The sequence below is a fragment of the Camellia sinensis genome, chromosome 10 (genome assembly GCF_055761805.1).
Source record: "Camellia sinensis isolate YWXY chromosome 10, ASM5576180v1, whole genome shotgun sequence".
NCBI classification, from domain to species: domain Eukaryota; kingdom Viridiplantae; phylum Streptophyta; class Magnoliopsida; order Ericales; family Theaceae; genus Camellia; species Camellia sinensis.
Genome location: NC_138970.1, coordinates 153,184,696 through 153,207,785, shown reverse-complemented (window position 1 = coordinate 153,207,785; position 23,090 = coordinate 153,184,696). Strand labels below are relative to the sequence as shown.

The 23,090-nt window shown below is 41.2% G+C and overlaps 1 long non-coding RNA gene across 1 annotated transcript; it reads left to right on the top strand.

Moving 5' to 3' along the window:
- Positions 1-4,294: 4,294 nt before the first annotated feature.
- On the top strand, positions 4,295-7,296 carry LOC145801376 (uncharacterized). Its single transcript, XR_014342761.1, has 2 exons — positions 4,295-4,701; positions 6,995-7,296. It is a non-coding gene; the product is annotated as an uncharacterized LOC145801376 (long non-coding RNA).
- Positions 7,297-23,090: the final 15,794 nt, after the last annotated feature.

The following is a 23,090-nucleotide window of genomic DNA, read 5'->3' as shown; positions in this document are numbered from 1 at the left end:
AAAAGGAGGAAAGGAGACGGGAAAAAAAAAAATTTAACCAAAACCACGTTGTTTTGGAGCATGGCAGGGGACGCCACAGAAACTACGGCAAAAGATCCGGACTCGTAAGGAGTGGGGCACTTGTCTATGGCACCTGCATGTCAGGCAGCACAACAATTTCATGCATCTCACATGAAAATCTCAAATAAGTTTTCGTAAGTGAAAAAGGAAGCAAGCACCAAAGCCACGTACTAGAAAAGCAACAGACCAAAGAAAAAAGAAAGAAAAATAATATATTCAAAAAGCATGGACCTGCAATTCAACCTTATTTATACTACCATGATTCAATATAAACATTTCTACATTTTCTAGAGGCTAAGCTTCCATATAACTAGCCAGATATGGCAATAGACATTATAATATGAGTCCTATGACTAGGATTAATTTGCCCAATTAAAGACCAACTCGTGGAGAATTTCATTCCAATAGTTTATCAAGTTTCATATGTTTCACAGAACAAGCATTACTTTTTGATTCATCTAAATAACCATTCTAGTTGACTAAACAGAACCAAACAAGAAAAAACAAAGTACACCCAGTTTAATTCCCCTTAGATGGGGGTCTAGGAGGGATAAATTAAGTATAGACCTAACTTTTGGCATTATTATAACCCTAATATTTGAACTCACAACCTAAAAGTTGATAGGCTGAGTTTTAACCACTAAACTAATGGCCCCCTAAACAGAACCACACAATTGTGCACAATGCAATAATCCATGCACTAGTTTTTCCTTTTCTTTTTTTTTTATAAATATATATATATATATAGACAAGTAATCCATGCACTCTTTTCTCATTAGGTCAACATAAGAACTTGAAGCCTAACTCCAGCCATTCCTTTCAAACACAAATTTAGCACTTTCGAGGTAAAACATACATAATATACCACGACAATGCTACGTAGCTCAAATTTTGTGGCTCAAAAGTGGCTCAAATGGTCAAAACGACGTCGTTTTGAGTACAGAACAACATAAAAATGGCCAAAACGACGTCGTTTTGGCCATTTGAGCCACAAAATTTGAGCTACGAGACATTTTCCTAATATACCATATGTGAACAGTGGTACACAGATTTCAACTTGTACATAAACGAAACAATTTGCATCAATTCACAATTTTCTGCTCTCAAGGCAAAGTAAGACCTGATCCTTTGGTCTCATAAAATTGAGCACTATTTTTATGTATAGATCATTACAAAAAATAAAAAAGTAAATCATCTTGATAATTATGTCTATATAATTTTATTATGTTTGCCTATAAAAAGTAAAACATCTATTTTTAAAATTATGATTATTGTTTATTTTCTGAAAACATATATAATAAAAATATATAGTTATTATTATTATCAAATCAATTTGATTTTTTTATAAATAATCTACACATAAAACTCAACAAAATAAACAGTTCAAATGATCAAAATGGACTTTCTATGACGAGCTATAAGAGGTTGAATAACATCCTCCAGTAGTGACAAAGCTAACCCATTTAAAAAACAGCTGCTGCCTTGTCCCTTTTGAAAAACCTGTACAGTCAAAGTGCTACATTTGTGTGTGTGTTTGATCATTGCCTATTGGACTCACTTTTGTAGAGTAAACTTTGGATCTATACTATAATTCAATCACGTGTATCAATTAAGACTAAATAAACCAATTAGGAAAAAAAAAATGGACCAAATGAAAGGAGTTGAACCAGATTGTTCGAATTCACATTTGAAGGAGGCTTTCCTTCACTTCAAAGGGTCTTGTTAGGAGCATTATGGAGCATTTCAGGTCTGCTTTGGGTCTGTACATTTTTTATGGACATAGGGTCACTGCTGTGACCTCCTTGCTATGCTCCTTGTTGTGCCTAAAACGGCACAGTTTTACCCTCTCTTTTTTTTTTTTTCCCTCCATGTTCTCACTATGTTTTTTGGCATAATAAATTACATTTTTTCCTAAACCCTAAACTCTAAAAATAAAATAAAATAAAATAAAATAAAATAAAAAATTAAGAATTAAAGTAAAAAAGTGACCAAATATAGGGGCAAAGTGTAATTTATCATACCAAAAAACATAGTGTGAACATGAAAAAAAAAAAGGGAGGGGTGAAACTGTGCCGTTTTAGGCACAGCAGAGGGGGTCACTATTCATTTTTTATTTCTCTCAATTAATTGTTGATGCAAAAATCAAGTTGTTTGAGCTATACATTTTACAGTAATTACATACTTTGATTATATTTATCTTAAAAAATTTAATTGTTTTTGATAATATACTATTTATTTTTTAAAAAAATAAATATTATTCAAACATGTGGTTATCAATTTCTGATTAACCCAATTGTTTGCTTGAATAATGGATTACAAGAGGCACTACAAAAAATACTTGAATCACCTCCAAAACATAAGGAACAAAAAAGGTATGTATCAATTATTGTGGGTGTTGATTTCTGACGACACAACCAAACGGGGAACTCAGTTGGAGAGTATCGACAAAATAGATTAAGCCCAACAACCTGCACAAGAAGATGAGAATCCGGTGGTGGTTCGTCCACCCGGGGGCACTCCGACGATCAAGTCAGTAATCAATATCTCTTAAAGATAGCAAATTGTACTTAAACTCACAAGAAAGAACTTTCCTTAGACCCACGGGGATGCCTTACTTTTATAACTAGCAGTGACCTAATCCCATTAGAAGCCTCACTTCAATGAACTCAAGCTCAATGCTCATCCTGGACCTTCATCTAGATAGAGATAAACTCTTCTTGAGCCTTATCTTTATCCAGACTGAGATCCTCCCATGTTGTAGGACTCTTGTCCCTTATCCGCTCATCCCAAATTCTGGTATCTTCGCAGATAACCTCAGCCTAGCCGAGATCACCTCAGCGCATGAGCAAGCCACGTGGCACCTCGGCTAACACTTCGGCGTCACCTTAGTCACGTGCTGTCATTCACAAAATACGTCACCACAACTGCCCCTAGGTTCTATTACCTCGGTAACCTGAGGTAATGGAACTTACACCATTTATCAATATAGCATGTCGGCTAAAATTCATTATTCTCTCTGACTGAGATCATGACTCGTTGGCTTCATGTAACTTAGAATTAGTTGCCCATTCTATCTAGAACCAAGAATCAAGGATCGATTTCTTTTTGCATGTCAGCCGAGATCGCTCCTCTAGCCGAGGTTACTGTTTCATTAATCGAAAAGTTCAAGAGCTCTTAATTGTCCATGAGCTGTCACGCACAGTCTTTCCAACCATTTCATATACGTGTCCTTCCTCTATTGGTTCATACCCGACATGCGCTATCAGAGCATATCATTCCTGCCCACGCCGCCTAACAAGCACGTCGTCCAAGGTAGCTCATTATGCCTTTGTCGCCTTTTCATATTTTTGACAAAATTTCGTTCACTCTCTCTCTAGAAGTCTCCATTGCCATTCCTTCAAAGCTTTTCCTATTACAACTTTGGTCACCACTTCTGGCGCGCACTCAGCAGTTTCGTTCCGATCAGAGCATTGTCTGACTTCGGCGAATCCCATTTCGACATTTACTTCCTCGGCTCTGCTTTTTAAGTCCTTGATTTATTTTATTTTAACTTCAGTTCACCACTGTTTTCAAATATATTCCTTCTGTGGATTGTAACTGTAATTACCCAATTTTTTTTTTAAAATAGCCAATGCATAATTTAATTGAGCAAATTTTTGAATTTGATTGCTGTGTAAATTCTATGCGAAAACAGTTCGGTTTTGTATTTTTTAAAAATAGTTCCCGATCTCAGAAAATTATGAAATTTTTATATGTTGTTCCCATATGAGACTAGCACGTCGGATAAAAATTTCAAAATTAAATGATGAGTATTTATTTTATGAAAATTCACGGACTAATTGGTATTCAGTTTGATTTATAGCAGAATTTGAAATTGAGTTTTGGGTGTTCGGACCAGGATTTGAGATAAATTTGTTGGGATTATTTTGGTATATAATTGGACCATGTTTGACTTATCAGTAAGACCCATGATTTAGACTTAATTTAATTTGAATTTGTTTAATGACTCATATTTAACTGTTTGGTCCTTTTTAATTAGATGTTTGGTAGTAACCGCTTTAGGAGTTGTTATTATTTATTATATAGGATTATAATAAATATTTGATAGTTAATTTTATGGTGTGTACCATATGGCGAAAAATTATATATTTTATAAAGAATGAAAATGTGTATATTTCGTAGTGATCAAAATATTATATTTTATGGTGTACAAAAATATTATATTTTGTGGTGAGAAAAATTATATCATTTTATATTTTATATTATAAAATTTTGAGATATTATTACAAATTTTAAATAATACAACTGTGTGGTGGGTGACAACCCATGTGCTATTGGCCCTGGCTTGCTTGCTACTCATTTCTTCTACTTTTACTTTTCATTTTTTGTTTTGAGCAGAGAGCTCTGCTCTCTTTCACCTCACCCTCTCTCTTTCTCTCTCTCTCTCCGTCCCTCTCTCCCTTTCTCTTTTTTTCATTTTTGCTCAAGCTTTGAGGTTAGAGTGGGAGTCTTTAGAGAAAAATTTTGCAAAAGTTTTATAAATGAAAGTCGAAGAGCTCATCGTGATCTTCGCAATGGTGATCTTGGATTCATGATCAGGCGATGTTTACATTTTCAGATTTGTTTTTCTTCATATTTGAGGTAGGGTCTTTCTTCATATTTTTACATTAAAGCTATGTTAGGGTTATTTTGAGAAAATATATCATTATAAGAGGTATTGCATATAGATATATTTTCAGATTTTTGTTTGGTAATTTTTGGAAGAAAAATTATGTTGAAATGTTAAGAATGTTGGTATTTTAAGATTGACTTTGAAAAAATCATTTTGTATTGTTAATTTTGTGAAAGAAATCCGAAAATAGAATTTAATAGTTGTATGGATTGTATCTACATCATAATATGATTAAATGATTTATTTTGAGAAATATAAAGTTGAATTTATTTTTTTTTTATCTTTGATTTGGAATTTATTTTTGAGAAAAATAAATTAATGTTGAGGAATATGGAGTAAATGCTTAAGTAGGAATGATAGAGATGTTTTGGGATTAAAAACTCTAAAAGTGTTATGTTCATGATATTTTATAAAAGATGATATGTTGATGATTAAGTTGTGTACATTTTTATGAAAATAAAAATGTGAAATGTGGATTTTCAAACTCATAACCTTGAAAATGTTACTATTGGGCATATTTCATAATTTTTTATGTAAATATCATGTTGGTTAAGTAATTTTAGAAAAAGTTGTGAAATTGTTATTGGTAGAGAATTTGGTAAAAATATTACATCTTTAAATAGCTTGGCATGAAAAATGGTTATGTTGAAATATAGTTATGTTTGAGGGATGAGGCATATGACGTTAGGTTTGATATTATTAATTTGAAAATTTTTGAATATAATAAACTTACTAATTTAGTGGATTAAATTAATTTTGGTTAAAAGGTTTTATCTATTATAGTTAAAAGTGTGTTATTAAGATTATACCATAACTTTTGACATAGTAGTATGGAAATGGTAATATTTAATAAGTAGGAATTTCCTTTGAGTTATATATATGTTTTTGCAAGATCCAGATGATTTTCGAAATCATCCTTTGATTTGTTTTAAAAATTGATTGTTGATTTAAGAAGATGAGGGATTTTTTTTTTTTTTAAAGTGGGTTTACTTTCTTGTTCCTTTTAAAATAGAAATTGAGGATTTTGAACTATAAGGATTGAAGAGAGATGTTTTTGGTGACTTTTCAATAAATGAAGATGAGTGATTTTGGTAAGAAAATCTAGAAATTGAGGGTTTTTAAGAAAGATGTTGACAATCTTTGAAGATGTTATATTTATTTTGTGTGCCAAAATAAATAATGTTTGAAAATTTATTTATTTGTTTACATACAAATGATGGTTTTCATGGAATATGAGAATTGTTGAAGTTTTGGAAATTGTTGTTCAAAATGTTGATATAGTCTTGAAGTGACTAAATAGTTGAGATTACTCTAAGTATGAGAATTTTGTTGTCCCATGGATGAATTGGAATAAAAGTATTTATATTCATCTTGAGAAATTATATTGAAATGAGAAATGAGAATTTTGGTCACAATGGGAATATTGTGTGGAAGTATTGAAAGTGAAAGAAATATTGTATTGTATTATTAATCATTGCATTGGCATATTAATTCATTTGAGAATGATGAGCTTTGAAATATGATTTGAAAACTTTGCATTGAAAAAGGAATATTGGGAAACAAGTTTTCATGAAATGATTTTGGGGTAAATACGGTGGTAAGTCTTGAAAGGTGGTGTAGATGATAGGTGTCGAGCCTTCCAGTTAATACTGGTAAAAATGACAAATTGGTAGTACTTGTATAGTCTACTTGCAGACACCAGCCTAGGGATTGAAATGTGGTGTAGATGATAGGTGTCAAGCCTTCTAGTTAACACTGGTAAAAATGACAAATTTGTAGTACTTGTATAGTCTACTTGTAGACACCAACCTAGGGATTACCTGAGTCGTATTTACCATCTTGGAATTTTATTGAAATTGTTGGATTAATGTGTTTTCAAATTGGCATTGTGCGTAAAATTTTCAAAAGATGAGAAAAATATTTTGAGCATGACATGGCATATGCATTCATCTCATAAGACTGTATAAAATGGATTTGATGAATTGTTTAATTATTTGATTCAATTGATAATGAGATAATTAAATGAATTGAAAAGGATGTCATGTTGCTATTGAAACATGTTTATTTATTTAAGTTAACTTGTTGTGGTTAATTAAATAAATTGGATTTAAGAGATTATTTAATAAAATCATATGATTTTGACATGATATGATTTCACGTATATGTATGAGTATTTTGCTACCCGCATATCTTCTAATGTTTTAATATGAAATTGCTTGATGAACTGGTGGTTGCTTACCCCCTGCCTGTATATGTGTACAGGGAATGCTTTTCGGATTTGAAGATCAAACAGTGGGTTTTACCATTTCATAAGTGTAATTTAGTGATGGATTGTACTACTTCATTTGTTTGTTTGGCTGAGTGCTTTTTTTTTTTGTAAAGAGTAGTGTCATCTCTTTTATTGTAAGCCTCAGGGCATTTCTTTTATTTGTATGAAAATGTTATTGTTGTATCACGAGAGGGAATATGTATATTTAATTATTCATCATTTCATCAAATGATGTATTGACATTTGTAAATGGACTTGATTAATGAATATTGATAATGTTATCCAAGTAATAAAATACGGGGCGTGACAGTAACACATCACACACGGTATCGATATCTGTATCTACATCTACATTGCTATCTTGTATTCATATTCGAATCTCATTGTTCTGTATGCCTTCACTTGCTTTGACTCATATTTTGTCCTTCATGTTCTTAAGCCTATCTTCACATTTTCTGTATTTGACACATAACTTCTGGCACACTGTCACCGAATTCCATCAATTTTGTTCATACCCTGGATCTATCAATGCTCTATTTTTCTTGTATTTTTGAATCTTTGATCACTGTTTCATGTTTTTGAGACCTGTTTCTTCTGTCTGTTCTTGCTTGCTAGTAGATTTCTGCATTTGAATCTTGTACATTTGCATAGACTTAGGTTTGGGATTTGCTAGAATCCACACTTAGGAAAACTGAAACAAATTTTGCCCCCAAACCTTCCTCAGAACCCTGAAACTGATAACCCAACAGTCCTTAGGGTTTTGCCAAGGTCTTTAACCCACATAGTACAACCTTTCTTGCCAAAATTGCCATAGCTGAGGTCATGGGGATGTTCAGATGGAGGGTAGACTCCTCCAATAAACTAGAATACTTCTGTCAGGAATTCTCCATTCTAGCCGACGTTCATCTAAGGTTGGCTAGGAAGAAGGATTCCATGATGCCTAGAGAGACATATATGTCCTTTCCTATAGTATCTATCATTAAGGGTGGAGTCAAATTCCATCTTGACATCTTGTTTTGCTTCGGGCCATGGTGCCTTCTTTTGTATCTGAACAAGTTGTCTTTTTAAATGCAAGTCCTCTTTTTGACTAAGTGTTGAATGCTTATCTCTGTCTTTACTGTCTTGTATGATTCCATACTTAGAATATTTTTGTACTTCTCCTAAGTATACTTTAACTGTGTAATCACTTCGGGTTAGAACACATTTGACATGTACCACCTCGGATCCACTTTATCTCGGGTGCACCCTTAGTTGGTCACCTCGGTCCAACTTACCTCAGAGTTCACCTTTCATTGTGATTTCAGCCAACAGGCACTTTAAAAAACTTTTTTGAATAACATTCAACAAGTATTGATTCCTTGTACTTGTTGTCTTTTATCAAGACTTCACCCTTCTAACATTTCTAGGTTTGACGACCTGGTTGGTGATCTCGGGTAACCAACAACTCGAATGTCCCCTTATCTGGATACCTCAGCTGACTCCAACTTGTAAATTTTTTCAAAAATTTCAACAAGTGTCAAGCCTATTCATGCTTCCTTCATCTAGATACCTCGATTGACTCTAACTTGTAAATTTCAACAAGTGTCAAACCTATTCCTTATTCCTGCTTCCTGCCCTTTAATGTGAACCTAAGTTTCACTTATGTTCACATTAAGCATGCATCTTCAATTTTGTCAAAGTCTAATTCAAACAAATCTTAACCTAGGTTTTCTACCTCGGTGTCTCTGTTAATCTGACTAGATCAAACTTAGTTCAACTCTGTCGTTATGGCAAGTCTAAGTTATTCATTATGTTTCATTCAGAAACATTGCCAACTTAGTTCAACTCTACCATAGGCCAATTGAGTTCAACTCTACCATATGGTAAGTCTAAGTTATTCGTTATATTTTATTCAGAAATATCGCCAACTTAGTTCAACTCTACCATAGGCAAATTGAGTTCTACTCTACCATATGGTAAGTCTAAGTTATTTGTCATGTTTCATTTGGAAACATCGCCAACTTAGTTCAACTCTACCATATGCAAGTTGAGTTCAACTCTACTATATGGTAAGTCTAAGTTATTCGTCATGTTTCATACTGAAACATCGCAAACTTAGTTCAACTCTACCATCTCGACAAGTCTAAGTTATTCATCATGTTCGCCAGGGAAAAATCATCATAAGACTTTTTGGTTTTATCGCATAATCGTGATTTCAACAACATTTTCACACTTTTTTTACATAGGCTTCAGCATCCTTTTGCATGTAGGGCCACAAGAATTCCTGTGATATAGCTCTGTGGGCAAGAGATCTGCCCTCTGCATAGCCTCCACATACTCTTTTGTGGACCTTGTATAAAAAGTCTTCAACCTGGAAAGGATGTACATATCGTAATAGAGGTCCAGTAAAAACCCTTTTGTATAGATGGCCTTCTGCCAACAGGTAGAACCTGACCAACTTCAGTCTGATCTTATGTGCTTCCTTCTTGTCTTCTGGGATCTAGGATCTGCTTACTTAGATTGAGCTATTCTCTTCTCGGACCTAATCATCTAGGCCGAGATCTTATTTTCTGGAACCTGGGATCTGCTTACTCAAGCCAAACTCTTTTCTTCTTGAACTTAATCATTTAGGCCGAGATCTTATCTTCTGAAATCTAGGATCTACTTATTTAGGCTGAGCTCTTCTCTTCTCGGACCTAACTATCTAGGTTGAGATCTGTAACAAGCCCGCAGGGGACCTCGCTACAGCTCGGACTCGACTTTGTTGTCATGGTTCTAAGTCTGAACCAAAGAGTCAAAATCCGGCAAATTGTTTTGAGAAACAGATTTTTTTGAAAAAAGTAGTGCCAAACATGGACTGCTTTGCCAGATACAGAGTCGCCACCTAAATATTTTATTTTGGGAAATTTAGGAAACCCTGACTCGATGCCGAAAGGCCACGTGTCCGTCATCACCAAAGTTGCCTCGGCTCGGGAACTTGGGTACGATTGGGGAAGGTCACTTCGTGAGCACCCTCGCTCGCCCGGTCATAGACCGGCCTCTACTAACCATGATATCAATTTTTGAAAACATTGTGAGTTCTTATTCCGGTTATTAGCCTAGGTTACTATGTGATGCTCACAGCATACAAGTATAGACCGGGTCATCTGAATTAGAACAAAACATCTCATGCTTGTTTTTTAAAATGGTTTGCTACCCACAGGTAGGCTTGAAACAATTGATGATTTATTCCAATTCAGATAATCCAACCTTCACCCACAGTCAATCAGGCAGTTATATCATATAAGCACATAGCCTCATGGTAAGCCTGCTATTTCATGGCAACATTCACACGCATGCAAGGATGCTAAAGCATAAAGCTTACCGGGTACTCCAAGCCAAAACAAAAACTGTATTAGAAATCATGCATGATCCTAAGTATACAGAAATGCCTAATGCAACGCATGCAAAATGCAACTATAGCAGGCTCGGCTATTCTAAGATGGTACATGAAATGCTACAACTATCATGTATTCAATTTGGAATTGAAAGTACGATGCAGTTAGTATGATGCGCCAAGCCCGGTGCATGCAATACAGATGAATGAATGCAAACATGCTGTCATACTGTATGCTAATTTAAACATGCCCTAATCTAACCATCATAAGCGGATAAATAAAAGGGAGAAAGACGTGGGGTTGGAAGACATACAACACACTCACGCACACTTATTACAGTTGTGCCCTCACTCGGAGGGTCCGAATAAATATACAGTCCAAATATTACAGTCCCCAAAATAAAAGAATATTACAGTCCAAAATATTACAGAATTCTAATTAATTAATGAATTAACTAGAAAGCAAATAAACTGGCGTGCAAGCCAGGGACTGCCTTGCTTCTGGTGGATGATGCATGTCCGGACTGTCTTGCGCGGAAATCCACCGGAATGCCCCAATTAGCCTCTGTTTACACCTGTTATTCTTGAAAAGCGTGTCAAGTCCCGAAAAGTTGCTGAGTCCTGGTTTTGCTGCAACAGAGAGCAGGAAAGGGGCATAGCAATGTATTTGCACAAATATATGCATGTCTCGATCCTCGTGCCACCAATCACGCATACCGAGGCATGATGGCCGAGGAGTCGAAATGCACAACTCAATATAGGATGAATGCACATGAAACTACAGCTAAAACCTAACTCCATCATGGATAATCCGGAGTGTCGGTGACTGGGGAATTGAGACACATTCCGTCACTCGGAGTACGAAATGTACCTCGCTTCCCGTGCCCGGGCTAACTCCTATTCCGGACATGATGCAATATGCATGATATGCATGAAATGCAACTAAGATACAATCCTAACATACTCAAAGCTATGAAAATGAGATGCCTCGAAATGCGTGCACACGGGCACGCAAACCGAGAAAATGGCAGAATGCTATGAAAATGAAATGCCTCAGAGTGCGTGAACACGGGCACGCAAACCGAGAAAATGATATGTGTCTCGAAATGCGCGCGCGCCGGCAAGCAAACCGAGGCGATGACGGAATGCAATGTAATGACATGGAAATGACAAGTGGGCTTATACCAACATGAGTGAGCCTCAGCCACACTCACATCGGATGCCGGCGGATAAAAATGGAGTGCCTCGAAATGCGTGCACGCGGGCACGCAAACCGAGGCAATGATAAAATGTGATGAAATGACAAATGGGCTTATACCAACATGAGTGAGCCTCAGCCACACTCACATCGGATGCCGGCGGATAAAAATGGAGTGCCTCGAAATGCGTGCACGCGGGCACGCAAACCGAGGCACTGATAAAATGTGATGAAATGACAAATGGGCTTATACCAACATGAGTGAGCCTCAGCCACACTCACATCGGATGCCGATAGCAGAAAATGAGGTGCCTCGAAATGCGTGCACACGGGCACGCAAACCGAGGTGATGCAAAAATATGATGAAATGACAAATGGGCTTATACCAACATGAGTGAGCCTCAGCCACGCTCACATAGGATGCCGGTTGATGAAAATGAAGTGCCTCGAAATGCGTGCACACGGGCACGCAAACCGAGGCGACGCTAAAATGATGCGAATGACATGGAAAATGTAACATGGACTTATACCAACATGAGAGAGCCTCAGCCACACTCACATAAGATGCCGATGGCAGAAAATGAAGTGCCTCGAAATGCGTGCACACGGGCACGCAAACCGAGGCGATGCAAAAGCGATGCGAATGTGGCAAAAATGATATGTAAGCATACTAATGGAATTTCAGCACTAAAATATGGGGGAAAACAGTCCCGAAATGAAGCGAAATGACATGAAATGCAAGGAAACGTCCCGAAATGCAACATTAGGCATCCGAAATGGCCTATAGCCATGCCAAACATGCACAATATGGACATGCAATACAAAGACAGAAGCTAGACAGTCCCAAAAGATGCACTTTCACAGTTATAAAAATGGCCAAACAGCAAATATAGGTAGGGAAAAATAGCATGCAAGAATACGGTATTTTCAAGAGGTAATGAAGCAAGTGATATAAACAAAACCCAAACTGGAAAATTTCCTTCTACAACACTGAAGATGGACCAAAAATATGAACATTTACAGTATATGGAAGCCTCAAAATCAGTATACAAATATGCTAAAAATATGATGCAAAACAAGGCTCAAAAGGTGCCATAACATGAAGTATGCAAAATAATCACCAAACAGCCAAAGACCCTTGATAAACTATGTAGAATGAACCAAAATAAGAACTTTTCAAGAACTGTAAAATGGCCAAAAACCTAAGCATGGTAGGCTAACAAAACATGCAAGAAAACGAACCGAAAGTGAGATATAACATGAAGTGGCTTATGGAGGTCCCAAAACATGAAAGACCCTAAACAAAACATGAAGAATGGACCAAAACAAGGACCTTTTCAGAACTGTAAAATGGCCAAAAACCTAAGCATGGTAGGCTGCCATTGCATGTAAGAAAGGGGAAGAAAAGAGGGGTATAACTACAAGTGACACATGGAGTCACCAAACAATGTTGAGCCCTTCTCCAATATTGAAGAGGGGCTCAAAATAAGCCTTATATCAGTTTATAACATGCTCAAAAACAGATTGCTCATGGGCCAAAGATAGCATGCAAAATCATGACATACAAGATGATCAATGAAGCAAGTATATTATGGAGGGATCAAACAGGGTTGAGCCCTTAATGAGAAGTGAAGATGAGCTCAAAATATGGCCCTTTTCAGTTAGGGCCGGAGCTTGAAACCAAAAAGAAGAGGGGCTTAGAAATAGATCAAGAAAAAGGGTCAAAAGGGTAAAAGTACTACTTACCCTTGAAGACTCAAGCTTTTGTTGCTTCTTGGATGGATTTGTAGCTTCTTTTGCCTTCTAGAAACCTTCCTTGCTGCTGGAAGTGAGGTGGTGGTGGTAGAGCTTGGTGGTGTAGAAGGAATGAAGGTTAGGGACTTAGGGTTTTTTTGAAGAATTGAGAGGGAAGAAGATGGAGTTGGCTATGGAGCTTTGAAGAGTAAATTTTCTAACCCTTACAAAGAAGGCCACCAGCTGGTTATAAGGGTTCAAAATGGGGTGTAAAGGTGGGGGAGAAGGAGGGCAAAACTCCCCCACAAAATATCCCCCGGATACAAAAAATATCTGGGGGATATTGCCCCACAGCTGTAAAGGGCACAGTGCAAGGAAGCAGGCCGGCCTCACACTTTTGCTGGAGGTGGCCGGCCGGCCACACCCCCTAGCCGGCCGGCTAGGGGTCAAAAGGGTCAATGTGATTTTCTGGCCGGCCAGCTACTGGGGAGGTACCCCTATGTGTGTACAACACAACCATGTAGTTGAAATTCCAAGAAAGTAGGCCCAAGGGGTTCAACATTAGCCCGGAAGGAAGGGGTCAAAAGGGTCAAGTTGACTTACTGGCCGGCCATGAACTTTTAGGGGCCTCTCATGTGTGTACATCACAGATATGTGGTTCAAAGTTCAAGAAAAAAGGTCCAAGGGGTTCAACATTAGCCCGGAAAGGAAGGGGTCAAAAGGGTCAGGTGAACTTAATGGCCGGCCATGAACTTTTAGGGGCCTCTCAGATGTGTAGATCACAGATATGTGGTTGAAAGTTGGCAACACTAGCTCCAAGGTATTCAACATTAGCCCGGAAGTGCGAAAAACGGGCGCCGGGAGGCTCCGGAAGAGAGATAACTGGTTGCTGCAACAATTGCTGGCCTCCCACCCTTCAATGACCTTCCCTGTGATAAAACAGAGGTACCTGCCAAAAATGAACGAAAACCGTTGTAAAACGAACGTTCCGGGGCCAAAACACGCAGTTCGGGGTCCCAAAAATGGGCTGTTAAGCACCGAAAATGGTATTCGACCTCGAAGTGGGTTTCTCAGCCCCCAGTGTCCCTCAAAAGGGATGAAATAAGATGTATGCCAAAAATCAGAGCAATAGGAGATGGTTAAGCGGTCCCGAACCGAGGCACACGGCCTGACGGCTCCGAAAACCGGGAACCGGACTCCGAAATGGGCAAAATGGCCTACGGCCACCAAATGTAGCCTACGGACATTTGAGAGACGGTCTACGGGACCTCTCCCTTCCCTCGGGAAAAGAAACAGAGAAAACCGAGTCTGGCTCGCAAACCGAGACAAGGCACAAAAAAGGGTTCGGAAGTCCGGAGGCAGGGCCCACGGCCGCGACTCTGAAACTTCTGAACGAGCACATTATGCAACATCACCTAGCACTCAATCGGTGACGTCTGAGTCTTAAGGTCGGTCAAAAATGGGGTGTCTACAGTTGCCCCTCTTTGACAGAACTCGGAAGTCACAAGTGACGGGAGTGAATGTCAAAGCCCAGAGACGACCCATTTTTGACAAGGCCGAAGACTTAGACAAACATACTGGATAAACAGAGATGCGCCCGCAGGCATGCCCGCAGGCAAGGGCAAAATGCAAATGATATGCAAGAAGCCGAAGGTAACCCAATAATCATGCAAATGCAGCAAGCTGTAATGAAGCAAGTATTCGCGAATAGATGCAACAGTTTTAAGCAAGAATGCAAAGCAACAACTACATTTCATGCAGTTAAGAATTGCGGAGGATTATTCAATCCCCGCCACGTCTCACACGGAGGAGATACGATACCTACGCGATTCGTCTGGTCGCACCAGTCTCAATTGAACCGTACATACAATATCGTGCCTGCAAAAGAGAGAAATTGCAACAAGCACAATATGCTAACAACATGGATTCAATGTGATTTCGAAAATTCGACACACGCAGTGCCGGTGAGTGAATGCATCGCAATGCAAAAGTAGAACATGCGTGACAACGCATTTTTAAACACAGAAGTATGATTAACATCAAGAAACGTGCATGTTAATGCAGGTATGTTCATGAAAATGCAAGATAATGTAACACGAGCAGGAATCAGGGCACTCGTTTGTCAGGAATCAGCGAGTACGGAAACGCGTGTTTCGGCGAAGGCAACTCAATCGCGGCCTCCGATCCGCTTCTTTGAAAGGTTACAACTCATTCAAAAGGGATACACTTTGATTTCGATGGATGATGATGTGACACATGTCAGAACTTGAAACCGAAATCCCGACGGAGCAATTTCGCGACCGGAAGTGTACTTTTCTTGAACTTTTTCAGGTCCCGGGAACTCCGATCTTCCTCAAAATTTGCAGAGAGCTAGGTGAGCATGTGAGGATGATGGCCGGCCGTTTATCTTCCCAAGGGGGGGTGGCCAACCGGTTTCCACAAAAGTAGATGGCTGGCCGGCCATTTCTGCAAAAAGCAGATGGCTGGCCAGCTAGAAATAGGGGCCGGCCGGCCATGCCCTTTTTCCGGGGGCATTTTGGTCTTTTTCCTTTCTTTTTGATGCTCTTGCAATCCAAGGCTTGAGGCCTATAAATGGCAGCCGAACCTCACTTCATTTCTTGCCTCTTTCAACACTTTTCTCTCCAGTTTTGAGTTTCACGCGCGTTTTCCAACGCCCCGCGCAAATTGTTTTCGCGAAAACACTCAGTTTTAAGCACTTTGGAGTGATTAAGTTTCGGCTTCGGAGCTTCCTTTTGCATTTTCACCACTTGAGGTAAGTTTATCTTAATATTTGGAATATTTTCTCGGGAGTTGACTTTTGTTGACTTTTTATTTCCCGAGAGTTGACTTTTGTTGACTTTTTCCAATTTTGGCCCATTTTGCTCATTTTTGCTCCCATTTTGCAGATTCTTGAAAATGGCGGGTACTTCTTCCCATGGTGGAGGTTTTCCGGGTGCCGGAGATGATTTCGATCCCATGACTCTACCTCCGAGGACCCGACCTTTCATTCCCGGGAGGTACCGTCCGCCAGCTCACGTCCTCCCGCGTGCCGTCTTCCGTCATTTTACCAGCTTTGACGAGCGAGCACCCGTGGATTTGCTTCTCAGGGAGCCAGAGCAGCATCTCTCTCACGAGGCCCGAGAGGTATTTACTTCATCTTCTGTATTTTACATTTCGTACCTTTGCCATGCTTTGAACACGCAGTTTTGCTTATGACATAGTACTTTGCTTACATTTTGAACATGTAGTTTCAACACTTGAATTTCTGAACACTCGGCTCATTAATTAATTGCGAACACACAGCCCACATTAGAACACATGGCTCAAACACTGATTTGTCGAACACACAGCCCGAATTCGAAAGTGAACACACAGCCCACACTTTAAATGGAAGTTGAACACGCAGCCCAAACTTCAAATTTTCTGAACACGCAGCCCAGATAGATGGTGAACACGCAGCCCACAATTTAACTGAAAGTTGAACACGCAGCCCAAAATTCAAATTTTCTGAACACGCAGCCCAGGTAGATAGTGAACACGCAGCCCACAAATTAACTGAAAGTTGAACACGCAGCCCAAAATTCAAATTTTCTGAACACGCAGCCCAGGTAGATAGTGAACACGCAGCCCACAAATTAACTGAAAGTTGAACACGCAGCCCAAATTTCAAATTTTCTGAACACGCAGCCCAGGTAGATAGTGAACACGCAGCCCACAATTTTAACTGAAAGTTGAACACGCAGCCCAAATTCAAGTCTTCTGAACACGCAGCCCAGGTAGATAGTGAACACGCAGCCCACAAATTAACTGAAAGTTGAACACGCAGCCCAAAATTCAAATTTTCTGAACACACAGCCCAGGTAGATAGTGAACACGCAGCCCACAAATTAACTGAAAGTTGAACACGCAGCCCAAAATTCAAATTTTCTGAACACGCAGCCCAGGTAGATTTTGCAAGTAGCTTATTTCACTTCATCGGCACACAGCCCAAACTTCATTCCATTGGCACACAGCCCTTTTTCATTTCATTGGCACACAGCCCATTTCATTTCATTATTGACACATGTATTCATTCTGAATGCAGGGTAGTTCTCGCAGTGTACGGGGGTATGGTTCCACTGCCGCGAGGGATTGGTACGCTGAGCTCCCGGAGGGCGTCAGAGACTTGGTAGATTTGGCGGGGTTCGGCCCCTTCTGTGTCGGGTTGTCACGTTGTCCTGCCAGGAGGACGCTGATGGCAGCCTTGGTAGAGAGATGGTGGGACACCACCAATTCTTTCCATTTCTCTGCTACCGGGGACATGACCATGACCCCTTTTGATTTCGCTGTATTGACCGGCCTTGACGTTGGAGGTTGGTCCATCCCCTACGACGAGGACATGGGCGAGTGGGAGGCCGCCTGGATGTATTTATTGGGGGCTCACCCACCTGTTGACAGGGTCTCTGGGAGAGTCCGATACACTTGGTTCTCTTCCCATTTTCGGCGGGCGGAGATGGTGCCCGAGACTCCCGAGGAGACAGAGCAGTATGCTCGTGGCTTCCTGATGTTCCTCTTCGGGACTACCCTGTTCGCCGACAGAGGGAACACCATTGGGCTATACCTGCTGAGCGCTCTGGTTGACCTATCACAGGTCAGTAGATATGATTGGGGTGGCGCTGGCCTGGCTACTCTTTACTTTTACATGAGCGCGACCTCCCGCGGGCGGGGCGACTTACTTGGCGGCTACTGGAGAGCCTGGGAGGTACTTTTCTGTCCCCCTAATTTACATTTCTGCTTCTCATTACTTGTACATTGCACCCACAGCGCACTTTTACAGTCTGTATTTTGCTCTCAGCATTTCGTACTTACATTCTGCACTGCTTTTCTCAACTATGGGTTTATGTATACTTCCCATCATTAGCCCCAGAGCTGGAGGTGGTAGGGATTCCCGTGACCCCATATTCATTGATATTCGAGGGCCCGCACCGGCCGAGGCCTCGAGAGACCCTCCTTCGCCTGCGACAGTATTTCGACACGGTGCGACATTCAGAGGTACCTCAGAACTTTCAGTTCTTTTCATTTTCATCTTTGATTTGCTCTGTATATTCTCGATTTCTGATTGGTTTATGCATTTGTCATCCGCAGATTACATGGCAGCCTTGGGCGCCCCTGGGTGATGATCTCCGACTTCAGTATACCGGAGCATCAGGCATCTCCCAGTATAGGGTCCTGCTTGAAGGGCCGGTTGGCAGGGCATGGTTCCTGGGGGAGCGCTTTCTGCGCCAGGTATGGGGGTATCTTTCTCAGGATATTCCCGCAGCACCCCCAGCTAGTATGCGGACCGCTGACAGACTCTCTTACTCAGAGGTAGTCGGCGCCATGCTGGGTACAGAAGCCTTACTATATACTGAGGAGGGGGACTACGCCACCTACCGTCACATATATTTGATGCCCCCATTGACGGAAGCTCGTATCCCGATGATGAGGCCTGCCGGTACGTCATCCTCGGATCAGGCTCAGGCTCGAGCTACAGACATCCCTTCTTCTAGCAGGGCTGGCGCATCTAGAGGTGGGAGTAGACCGTTTCCTCCGACTCCGTCGATTCATCCTCATGTCGGATGGCCAGATATGCCTACTGAGTTGATGGCGTGGCAGTATGGGGCTAGCTCTCCGACTCTGATTCCACTAGAGCCTCCGATGCCCAGTGATCGATACGCCATTGATCCGGACTCACCGCCGGTATGCTCCACTTTTTCATTCATCATTCAGATGTTTAGACACTCTTCTGTTTACTAATGATTATGAACTCATTTTTGCAGCCATCGCGAGGATACATGGAGGAGGTGGTTGGGCTGGTGGCCACACTCGAGGGCATGGTCCTGCGGAGGGAGGCACAGTTGTCTGTCGCAGGCATTCAGGTACCCTTCAGTTTTCTGGCATTTATCATACTTCTGATGACATGCTGATTTCTACTGCATCGATAGACTACTTGTGTAGAGCACATCTGACACACACACCTCTTGTACACTGTATTTACATGCATTCACTTCATGTAGCCTTTGCTTGTATCTGCATCTGATGTATATATTTGAACTGATGCATTTGAATTGAACTTTTTGTTTTCAGATGCCTTCATGGTCCGGCCAGCCGCAGACTAGGCCATCCGGGCCTCATTGGGGAGCTGGGCCATCTCGGCCTTCCAGAGGATCTGGGCCATCTAGGCCTTTCCGAGGAGCTCGAGGAGGGCCTGTCCGCAGACGCAGGGCTCATGTTGTGGAGGTGGAGCCTGATGAGGAGGAGGAGGAGGCTACCGACCGTCAGTTCGAGACATCTGTTGAGGAGGGAGGCTCCGGTTTTGGCTCGGGGAACAGAGGCGAGGCTGAGGGGGATCCTGAGGATGACGGCTCCGACTCAGATGATGGTGCGGAGATTGTCCCGCAAAAGAGGACGAGGCGTGCTTCTCGTTCCCGCTCTCGAGGACTTTGATGTTGTTATTTCCTGCTTTATTTTTCTTTTTGCTAGTAGTTTGTAGCACTTTGCACAATGTTAGGCAGTTTTATTTTTGTAAAACTTGTACCTTTGTTTGTTGTAAAGCATGATGAAATGAAATAGCTTTTGAGAAGGTGTTTGTACTTTTAGCATCGCATCGCATCAATTTATTTTGCACAAAAATAAAATTGAATGGAAATGCGCATTGTGTAATCACCCAGTCAGGTAGTGAACCGACGCAACAAACTAAGCAACTCAACTTACTAAGATATAACAGGACCTTAGAAAGTTTACAACTCGATAAGCAAAATGCAATAACGTAAATAAACAAGACTTTAACAAAAATTGCTTAAACAGAGAGCAATGACTCAAAAACACAAAACACGTCCGCTCGACAAACAACTCGATAAGCAAAATGACAACTCGATAAACAAAACTCAACAAAAACAAAGTGTACTTCTGACGATCTGGGCATCGGAACGCATCCGAAACGGAGGGAGATGAAGGCCTTTGATTCTCCCGTTGCTTGGAAATGCTTGGAGTTCTCCCTCGAAGGGTAAAACAGGGTCAAGGAGATACACTGCAGCATTGCCAGCCATCCTTGGGAGCTGGCCGGCCATTTTTGGTGGAGAGAGACAGCTGGCCGGCCATTTCTGAAAAAGTAAATGGCTGGCCAGCCAGAAAAAGTAGCTGGCCGGCCATTCAGTCCTGCAGCCACCAGATTTTTGACACATGTCTCCGTGAATAGTGTTTTTCCTTCTATAAAAGCCTCAACTTCGGGAACATTCATTTCATCTTAGTTTTAGCCAAAGATGGAGGCATTTCTCGCGGAAAATATCATATCTTGGATCTCTTCTCTAGATGGCTCAGAAAAGCTGAATTTCCGGGGTTTCGGCTTGAATGCACTATTCACGCTGAGCCGTACTCCGTTACATCTCCCTTTTCTACATGCCGCGGCAAGGTTCTGGAATCCAGTGACGCATGTTTTTAGCTTTGGTGGTCAAGAGATATGCCCCACTTTCGAAGATTTTCAAGTTTTGATGGAGTTTGAGTGTTCTGAAGTGATCTTGCCCCAGTTCCGTTTTGGTCACGCCCAGGCTTTAGGGCGGATGTGTGGGCTCACAGCGCATGACGCTCGATCTCTGATCTGCAGTGGAGAGCTGGACATCCTCGGCTTGATCCACCGTTTTTCCGACGCTGGTGACCGCAGCAACCATTATTGGCAGGGTTTCCGGCAACACGCCCTCTGTTTATGTTTGTTGTCTCACTTTCTGCTTTCCTCGGGCTTCGGCGGGGCTAGCATTCGCCTGATTGAAGTCGCCCAAGGTTTGAGAGAAGGAAAGAGCTGTATTGCCATGACCTTGGCCGAGACATTGATGGGTTTAGATTCTGTCTATCGCCGGGAGGCGACTAGGTTTGCCGGGAGTCCACTGCTACTGCAGGTAATGTTTCCCACCCGACCTCACATATATATATTTGCTCACATCACTCGGCCCTCAGGCTCGGTTTTTCTCACAAAACCCTTGTCTTACTTTTCTCTCATCGTACATCTCTCTATTCTTTATTCTCTCATTTTCCATCCCTCCCCTAGGTATGGTTAATGGATAAATTGCAGGTTGTGGACTCTTGCCCTGCTTATTCAGCTCGAGGCTACTTCTTTCGGCAGCGCCTAGTCAATGCTCTTGACGAAAGGTGGTGGTTCGATTGGATGTGCAATTTGTCCGTAGACGGCATTGCTTGGCGTTGTCCTTGGCTCAACCTCCCGGCAATGAGCTATAGTATGTCTCGGCTGATTGGGATCCAGCTGATTGGTCTAACCCATTGTGTATTTTATTTTCCGTTCCGGTTCCTGCGTCAGTTTGGCCATGATCAGACTTGTCCACCGGAGGGGATTGAGTATCCAGCCGCTTTCCCAGTTCGGGGTGCACAGCTTGCCCGATATGCCACGGCATGGAGGACTAGAGAGCTCCTGGCCCCTGCCCCAACTTTCAGTTGCACTTTATCCGATGAGTGCGTGGATTGGCTCAATGAGGAGGCACAGGTTGGGCCCAGCTTGGCATCAGATGCTCCGTCCAGCTCCGGGAGGGGACACAGAGATACTTGATTCAACTATGCCTCGAATTTATTGCCTATTTAGCATTTTCAAGTTTTCTTTATGAATGTACTAAAATAAGCAACCTCGATTGTAATGCAAGAGCAGGAGAACTCTATTTTGAAATCAATGAAATTGAAAGTTATGGTACTGAAAATTTTCCACTTTTGGTCCAAAAATGGTCTTAGTCGTAAAAAGATTGATTTGAACAAAGTCAACTTTTATTAAAACTTTTTCAAAACTATTTTCGATGTGGATCGGAACTGGACACGCCGAAAATCTGTCACTGAAATGCACAACCCCAGATCCCTGCAACTGGAAAGTTGCCCCTAGTCTGAAGAACAATGCGGCACTTCATAGCAACGGAAAGTTGCCCCTAGTCTGAATAACTTTGCATCGTCGCGGCAACGGAAAGTTGCCCCTAGTCTGAACAGCACTGTACCGGAGATCACGATAAATGCTGATGGATAGAGATGACTGAGATGATCAAGATGGACAGAGTTGATCGGGAAAAAGTTTATGACTGAACTTCAAGGTGAAGCTGCCTACGTATCCCAAGGATGGGAATCAAGCCTTACGTAGTTCAGGCTAAGGTTCACTCGAGTATTTTCACTCTCCTTTTGCGCTCTAACTTTTGCCAAGGCCGCCCTTTGCGGGTTTTCAACCTTGCGAGCTCAGTTTTTATATTTTCTAATTTTTTGTGCTCTGAATTTTGCCTAGGTCGCCCTTTCGGGTTTTCGGCCTAGCGAGCCTCTCAAGGATAGTATTTCTTCAACTTGTCCATATTGACCGGTTGTGAGAACTCCAAGCCATCTAGATCCATCAGAACCACAGCCCCACCTGACCAGATAGCTTTGATGATGTAAGGACCAGTCCAATTGGGTTTGAACTTGCCCCTTGGGTCGTGGATGGGAGCTCGGTTGTCTTTGAGCACCAAATCTCCTTCTTTCAGATTCCTGGACTTAACCTTCTTGTTGAAAGCCCGGGCAATTCTGCGTTGATAGCCTTGGATGTGGTACAGTGCTTTCAGTCTTCTTTCATCAAAGAGCATGAGTTCTTCGAATCTGCTTTGCTGCCAATCTGCTTCGGTTATTTGGCATTCAGCCAATACTCGTAACGATGGAACCTCAATCTCAATGGGTAGAACAGCCTCCATTCCATAGACCAATGAATACGGAGTTGCTCCAGTAGAAGTTCTGATTGAAGTCCTATAGCCCCACAGAGCAAACGGCAGCTTGTCTG